The 8,474-nt window shown below is 46.1% G+C and overlaps 1 pseudogene; it reads left to right on the plus strand.

Annotated features, from left to right (window-relative positions):
- Window positions 1-1,330: 1,330 nt before the first annotated feature.
- LOC102376058 lies at window positions 1,331-8,474 on the plus strand (annotated as a pseudogene).

Genomic DNA, 8,474 nt, shown 5'->3' on the forward strand with positions numbered 1-8,474 from the left:
GAGTGGTGGTGGATGGGTCATTTTCAGCCTGAAGGGATGTGGGCAGTGGGATCCCCCAGGGTTCAGTCCTCAGGCCCATACTGTTCTTCATCACCAACTTGGATGAGCGGCTGAAAAGCACCTTGTTCAAATTTGAAGATGACACTAAGACGTGGGGAGAGGTGGGCATGATACAAGGGAGGGACAGGCTACAACTAGATCTGGACAGGTTACAGGGGTGAGTGGATGAGAACAAGATGGGATTCAATACTGACAAGTGCAAGGTACTGCACCTAGGAGGGGGAAGAACCAGCAGCAGACCTACAGGCTGGGGAACTCCCTTATTGTCAGCACAGAGGCAGAAAAGGATCTTGAAGTCATTATAGAAGGCTAACCGCACCTTGTCATGCATCCACAGATGTATCACGAGCAAGTCCAAGGAGGTGATCCTCCCCATCTATGCAATACCGGTCAGGCAGCAGTTGGAGTACTGTGTTCAGTTCTGGGCGCCACACTTCAGGAGGGATGTGGACAACATTGAGAGGGTCCAAAGGAGGGCCAGTCACATGATCAGGGATCAGCAGGACAGACCCTATGAGGAGAGGCTACAGGACCTGGACCTGTTCGGCCTTCACAAAAGAAGACTGAGAGGGGATTGGGTGGCCATCTATAAACTTACCAGGGCGGACTGGCAGGGAACGGGAAAGTCCCTGTTCCTCCGGACACTACCAGCAGCAATTAGGAATAACAGCCACAAGTTGATTGAGAGTAGGTTCAGGCTAGACATCAGGAAGCACTACTTCACAGTCAGGGCGGCTAGGATCTGGAACCAACTTCCAAGGGAAGTGGTGCTCGCCTCTACCCTGGGGGCCTTCAAAAAGGAGGCTAGACAATCACCTAGCTGAGTCGTTTGACCCCAGCGTTCTTTCCTGCACATGGCAGGGGGTTGGACTTGATGATCTGGTCAGGTCCCTTCTGACCTTACCAACTATAAAACAAGAAACTGTAATTGACTAATTATTTTTACGAAATGAAACAGCTTGGTAGGAAAGTAAAGTTGACTCTGCTGCCCGGTACTCAGACTGATCTGCTACAAGGTAGAATACCAAAATTCATCTTGTTGCTGTCAATCTGGGAGCAAGGGCCTTCACATCCAAGAGCTGGCCAACCAGAGGTGGGACAATTGGCCAGGGTTGCTCACACCTTTGACAACAACATGTGTCCCCGATGGGGCTCTGAATGCTGGAATTCAGCAATAGGTCCCGCCTCCACTCACCCTGCCCCCAGATTCCTCACCCCTCCAAGAGCCCCGCAGCCCAAATGATATAGCTCCATGGGCCATATATGGACCATGGGCCTCATCTTTGATAACTCTCTGCCAGGTGATCCCTGTAAATGATTAACGACTCCAGACACTGCTTAACAGATAGAGGTGACCTCTTTGATAGGCATATGATGCCTTTTCCCTTTCATAGTATTATATAAGATTAGAGTTGAAAGGGACCTCAGGAGGTCACATCTAGTCCAACCCCCTTCTCAAAGGAGGGCCATCCCCAACTAAATCATCCAAGCCAGGGCTTCATCAAGGCAAGCTTTAAATCCTTCAAGGATGGAGATGCCACTGTCTCTCTAGATAACCTGTTCCAGTGCTTCATCAGCCTCCTACTGAAGTGAGACAAATGCATGATCATTGTCCGGCAAGAACTGATTCTTTTTCCTTTTAAAATGGATTTTCTTCTTTCCTGCCTGATAGATTTATTGGCCAAAGCTTTCCTGTTAGGCAACAGCCACTGTCTACTGAGAAGCATTTCTGTCACCTGATTTGGCCATAAACCCTCTTGCAGTTTCTTGAGACTACAAACATACAAAGATACATTCATACCGAAAACCATGTTGCATACAAACATACAAATAAAAAAAATGAGCATCGCTTGTTGTTAGCGGCTCATAGAGACCAAAGGTGACAACAGCAAATCCAATTTCGGTGAATACCTGTATATGCAAAATAATGTTCCCCCACCCCTAAATTAATCAGTGGATATACATGCACTATGTGACATAGCCCTTTAACTCAGGGTCTCAGACACTTCACCTTGGGGAAAAGCAATGCTGAGTGGGACATGATCCCTTTAGGCTCCCCACTCACTGAGGTAGCATGCTGCCCTGTCACTCAAACCCAAGGACTTACATATCTTCCAGGGGATTCAGTGAGCCCATGACAGCAGGGCTAGGCCCCTTGTGGGCCACTTTCAAGGAAAACTCCTCCTCTCTATCCCTGCTTCCTCTGGCGCAGGTTGAAATTCCCATATACTGCCACTCCTACTTGTATTGTACTTTGGTCTAAGAGAGCCTCAGACAGGTTTTAAATATTTAAAATGTTTAATAAAATATTTTAAATGCCTCCAGGAAGGTCACACTTGCAGATGCTGTGCAGCACACAGGCCAAAATAAGAATCCAGGGCAGGCCCTGCATACCCAACATGCCTTCCTTTGTACTTGAGGAGCCCAAAGAAGTCCACACACATCCTGCAGCTGCCCAACCAGTAACTGAAAAGCCCTTTCCTGACATTCACATGTCTGGTATAGCCTTTGTGAATAATGGGAGGAGTGGGTCTGGGTCATCAAGAAACAGGAGGAGCTCCACGCTAGGGGTGCCCAACACAAGCACTCTCCCTGTCAACATAGGTATGAGTTTGGAATTCCAAAGGACCTTGGTGTCATGGACCTTTCCAACCACCTCATGGTCATGTGGGGGAGCTATCTTTTGTGGTCTATAACACCACGAACAACACATACCTCCAGAGGCTGGAGGGGCATGGCGACCATCTGCAGATGGTGGTGGGGGCAGGGCCATGATGAGTGGGGGCCCCCCGCAGCCACTGCCGGCCACATCGACAGCAAAGCGGGAGCAGCAACCACCTGCAGAAGTTGGTGGTGGCCAATCTCAGGGGGGGCCCCTGCTCCCCTGTACCCCTCCTACACATCGCTTTTGCTGCAACACAATAGAAGTAGCCTTTTCTGTTTAAGTACTCTATGGTATTGTACACCGCCCCGGGTCATAAACCCCATCCAAGAAAATATAGCAATAACCTCCCATGGGCTAGAGAGGCGGAGGAAAGATGCCAGCAGAGCACAGCTCCCTCATTGCTGATCTGATTGGAATTTCCCACATCCAAGGGGCTGGCCACACACCAGAGGTTCTTGGGGGGTGCCAGCTGCCAGATGGCAATTGCCCCACACTTCTTCATGGTCATGGGTACCTTGCCACTGAATCAATGGGGCCATTGCAGAACCGATGACCCCAAAGATGGGCCTGCTCATCCTAAATTTCTGCTGGCGTTGCTCGTTGTTCCAAGACCGCAGGACTACCCACTCCCACCAGTCGCTGCTCCTGTCTCTTGCCCAGAAGCAATGGTACACAGTCCGGAGGTGGCCTCAAAAAGGGCCACCTTTCATAGTATCTTTTATTTCTCTCTCTTCTGGTAAGTAGTTCTCAAATGTATAGAGCATGTAGCACAGACTACAGCTTGAAGAGGCAACCTTCACACACAACAGCCACAGCAGCACCCCAGCCGGCAGATGAGCTGGAAGAGGAAGCTATGCAGTGTAAAGTCTTGGCTGTCCAAAACTCTTCACTGCAAGTTAGCGAGAAGAGCCAGGACCTTGTGGTGCTGTTCTACAAGAATGAGGAGGGCAAAGAGACAGCATGGTTCCAGTCTCTGCTGCCACTCTGGAAGTGATGCACATTAAAGGGCTGATCAGTTTAAAGACAGGAAGTCCAGGGGGTCAACTGCCCAACAAAGCTCTGCTGTTGCCACTCACCTGCTCTTCTAAGCCCCTTGGGCCAAAGGCCATGGAGGATACTGGGGTGATTGCTCAGCAGCTCCTGGCTATGTAGCACCACAGGAGCATTGGCTCCAGCATATTTTGAAGTACTATAGCTGGGCCTGTATGGTGGTGCAGTACTGAGGTGTTTCGCATTTGAAGTGCTTCAATCTGGGTTGGGATTGGAAGGGCTTCCCATATTTGTCTGCCCATTTCCCTAAGGCTCTGGATTAGAGAACTGCTTTCAGAAAAGAAAAAAGAAATTCCTTATGTGATTGGATCAAGTTACCTAGACTGGGACTTTCAAAGAAGTCTGGATGTGTTAGGTTCCCATATCCCACTCAGTCTCAATGGATTCGGGGCCTGTATCTCCCACAGTCTCCCCTTTAAAATCCTAACCTAAATCTATAAAATAGGACTAATAATATTTTTATACCTCTTAAAACAAAACCATTAGTGTTTCTGGGGCAGTAAATCCATTCAGGCCAGACCACAAATAGGCCTAGGCATTGGCCTAGGCATTGGCCTAGGCATTGGCCTAGGCATTGGCCTAGGCATTGGCCTAGGCATTGGCCTAGGCATTGGCCTAGGCATTGGCCTAGGCATAGGCATTGGCCACAAATAGGCCTAGACACTGAGCATTCATACATCTCAACTGCAAGCATCTGTTTCTAGGAGTCCAATTCACTAACCCAGCTCAGGTGCCTATCTTCCTAGTACATAAAATGGGAAAAGTGAATCCTGATCCTAGGTGTCTAACATGCTCAGGACACTAGATAGGGGACCGCCAAAGCCAGCCAATACGAGATGCTGAAAAGAGAGGTGCATGTCTGAAATCCTCCTCCTTTTCCAGATTATGCCACCGAGACTGAAAGCTGGCTGTGCCTAGTCCCACTGCTTTCAGATACAAAGCATGGCTGTGTGCAGGCAGTCCACCAGACTGAGAGCAAGTGTAGCTGCAGCCACATTTCCAAGAGCAGGCAAACTATGAGGTCATCTAAGTATAAGGTCAAAGACTGAAAATGCACATCTGAACGGGGGGGTGTGGGTTACAGGACTGGGTTGGGGGAAGAGGAAGCAATCAAAGATGCTGAATGGCATCAGACACCCACAGATCCTGAAGATATAGGAGGACGTCTCAACTTCTTTGGAAGTCCCAGATCCAGCAACATGAAAAAAAGTTTTCGTGTCATAGCCATAATCTCTCTATCACAGAATAAAGGGTTACAAACAGAACAGAGGCTATTACAGCAGACCGAGCTTTCTCAAGTCAGAGCAACTGGACCATTTACCACCCACCAGAGCATGGATTTGTGACCCTTCCTCCTGCTGCACTTCTGCCTGCTTCTTCCTCCATTAAGATCCGTGGCCAGGCAGGTGATGCACGAGGGAACCACAGGAGTCCACGGAGCAGAGCTGTCAACTTGGCTGTCACTGCCTGTTGTGTTTGAAGTGGGTTGGCTCCTGGCACAGGTCCTTTGGGGACTATAACACTGGAAATTTGTCAGTACTAAAGTAAAAAACTCTACAGTGATGAAATCCTGACCCCGTTGAACTCAGTGAGAGAGATGGGGAGGAGCTGAAAGTGCCCCGTATTAATCAGTCATCAAGGAGAACTAGCCTTGTCCTTCACATGCAGTACTGTGGGGACACAGCTCTCCCAGCCCACGCAACCCCAGTTCTCTGGGATAATTACAGAATCATTGTGTTTTCTCTTATCCCCAGCACTTTCTTTGTGTAACTCTCTTTCATTTGGGTTTTTACTTCCTTGGAAAGGGTTTCCTTCTTCATATTTTTTCCTGATCAATGATTTACTTCAGGAAAAAGCTATGTTGTTCATCTTCATCTGCCTCTCTCAGGTATGTAACATTTATTTTCAATACATCTTTTAATATTCATGACAATGCACATTTACAACAGATTTTATTTGCTTCTTTTTGCTCATCCATCCATCAATCCATCCATCCTGTTTACTTACCTACCTATTTAACCTCCTTCCTTTCTGTTTTGCTACTCACTTTCCTTTGTTTATATGCTTCTTTCTCTCTTTCTTTCTTGTATAAAGAGAAAAGGAGTAGTTGCTGGTTATCATCCATTTTCACTTGTCTGACAATTGATCGTACAAATCATGCAGTCTCAGCTGGTATCCACTGACATACATAAGAATTATAGGGCTATGCCAATTTACATTACAAAGATAAATATTGCATTTTTTCATCCCTGTCTTTGAAGGGAAAGAACATTAATGTAATGAATTAAATGAAAAGAACGTTAATCTAATACTACAGAATTCATTCAGGTGACTGGCTTTTGTTCAGTAGATTGCCTCACTGAAGTCCAGTTTTCTGATTTTGCCAAGTGTTTTATAATGAAACTAAGATACAGAAGGAGGAACGGGGGCAGACAAAGATGGATCTGGTCTTGCAATCCCTTTTTAACACTAGGAATCATCAATTTAGTGGAAGCCCTCAAGAAAGCCATGCTGAGGCTAGCAGCCTTTCTGATGAATTCCCTAAAAGGGACCTAGGATGTTGGGCATCAATTCCTTTTCTTTAACCTTGAATATGGTCCTCTTGAATAGCTAGGTCCCATTTGAATTGATGCAGTTAAATGACGTCAATGGGCTTTAGAGTACTGTGGCCATATTCTTTTGGAAAACAAAGACTGATTTTTGACCTGGAGACACCTCTATGGAGCATCTTTTTCAAAGGGTGAGTTCTTAGCACTTAAAGATTCTCAAGTAGGGCATTTTTTAAACTATCTACCATAAATGTCTAATTCCAAATGCCTGAATTTATTGGAAAATGGCTATCCAGCTCCCCTAACTGGCTTTGAAGAGCTCAGATATCCAGCGACAGCTGTTTTGGAAACTGGCAAAAATGCTTAAAGGGATCATCGTTACTTTCATTTCTCAAAGCTTGAAACAGTTTTCTAATTCATCTGTGAGATGACTCACAATATAGTTTCAGTAAAATACTTATCAAAATAGTCCTTAACATACTTCTAGGTTTTTTGGCCTTTGTTTGTTTTCCAAGACTATGGCTGTTAGCGAGCAAAAAGTTTGAAAACCATCTTGATTTCAAAAATCATGAAAAACAGAAAAAAAAAATATCAATAACATTGGCTTTTTTTCCTAATAACACTTTTAGCTTTATGTAAAATGTTTTTGTTTATATATACACATTTATTCTTTCAACGTTGTAAATGTATTTGGCACCCAAAGTATAGAGGTGTCCATCTGAAATCGCTACTGAAATCAATGAGAATTAGACTACATACCTTCCCCCTTTCTGACATTCTGTACTTTTCTGAATTGGCCATCTACATGGTTGCCTAACACCCCCAAAAAGCCACCTCCACATGAGTTGGCATTCTGTTCCTTTACGCATAGCCATGTGCACATAAATGGCTGCATAGGTGCACAGAAATGACTGCCTGCATAAGATATTTTGGAGACTTAGAGGACCATGTAGATGACCCAATCTGGTCACCTAAGCATCCAAAAATGAAGAGAATCCCGATCTAAGTATACGTCTGTATCTGGAGAAAATGAAATACTTCTGCAAAGCTAGACGGGACATTAATAATAATAATGTTATAATAATATCAAGATTTCATAATATCTATTATTTCATTTCAAACAGCTCTAGTGACATATATGTCTTTGCAAATCCCAGGATTTATGGCATAGCTGCGACTGCTATGGTGACGTGTGGTCAACCTACCAATACTGTTATTGGTAGGTACTCATGATTGGTAGGTACTCATTCTAGTGGGTTTCCCCAGCATCTTGGAACTGCAGGTCCTTCTTTTTCTGATGTTCCTGCTAGTCTACGTGCTAACAGTGACAGAAAAATGCCATGATCGTTGTGCTGGTCTGGACCAACAACCAGCTCCAGAAACCCATGTATGTCTTCTTGGGCAACCTCTCCTTCCTGGAGATCTGGTATGTCTCAGTCACAGTGCCCAAGATGCTTCTGAGCTTTGTGACACAGAGAAGGATCATCTCCTTCACGGGATGCATGGCCCAGCTCTACTTCTTCCTGGCATTGGCCTGCACCAAATGTGTGCTCCTGGCTGCCATGGCCTATGACCGCTATGTGGCCATTTGCAACCCACTGCGCTATCCAGTGATCATGAGGTGCAGTTCCTGTGTCCGCCTGGCAGCTGGGTCCTGGCTGAGCGGTTTCTTCATCTCCATGTGGAAAGTGTTCTTCATCTCGCGCCTAACCTACTGTGGACCCAACATCATCAACCACTTCTTCTGCGATGTCTCACCACTGCTCAATCTGGCCTGCACAGACATGTCACTGGCAGAGCTCATGGACTTCCTTCTGGCTTTGCTCATCCTCCTTGTGCCACTTTCTATCACTGTAGCTTCCTACGTCTGCATCATCTCCACTGTACTGCGCATCCCTTCAGCTAATGGGCGTTACAAGGCCTTCTCCACGTGTGCCTCTCACCTACTGGTGGTCACCATGTTCTATGCTGCCTCCCTATTCATCTATGCCAGGCCATGGGCCATCAGTTCTTTTGACTCCAACAAGCTGGTGTCTGTTGTCTACACAGTTCTGACTCCTCTCATTAACCCAGTTATCTATTGCCTGAGGAACAAGGAGTTCAAAGATGCTCTGAGAAAATCAGTGCACTGGAAAAAGGTCTTCTCTTAG

The sequence above is a fragment of the Alligator sinensis genome, unplaced genomic scaffold, assembly GCF_000455745.1.
Source record: "Alligator sinensis unplaced genomic scaffold, ASM45574v1 scaffold79_1, whole genome shotgun sequence".
NCBI classification, from domain to species: domain Eukaryota; kingdom Metazoa; phylum Chordata; order Crocodylia; family Alligatoridae; genus Alligator; species Alligator sinensis.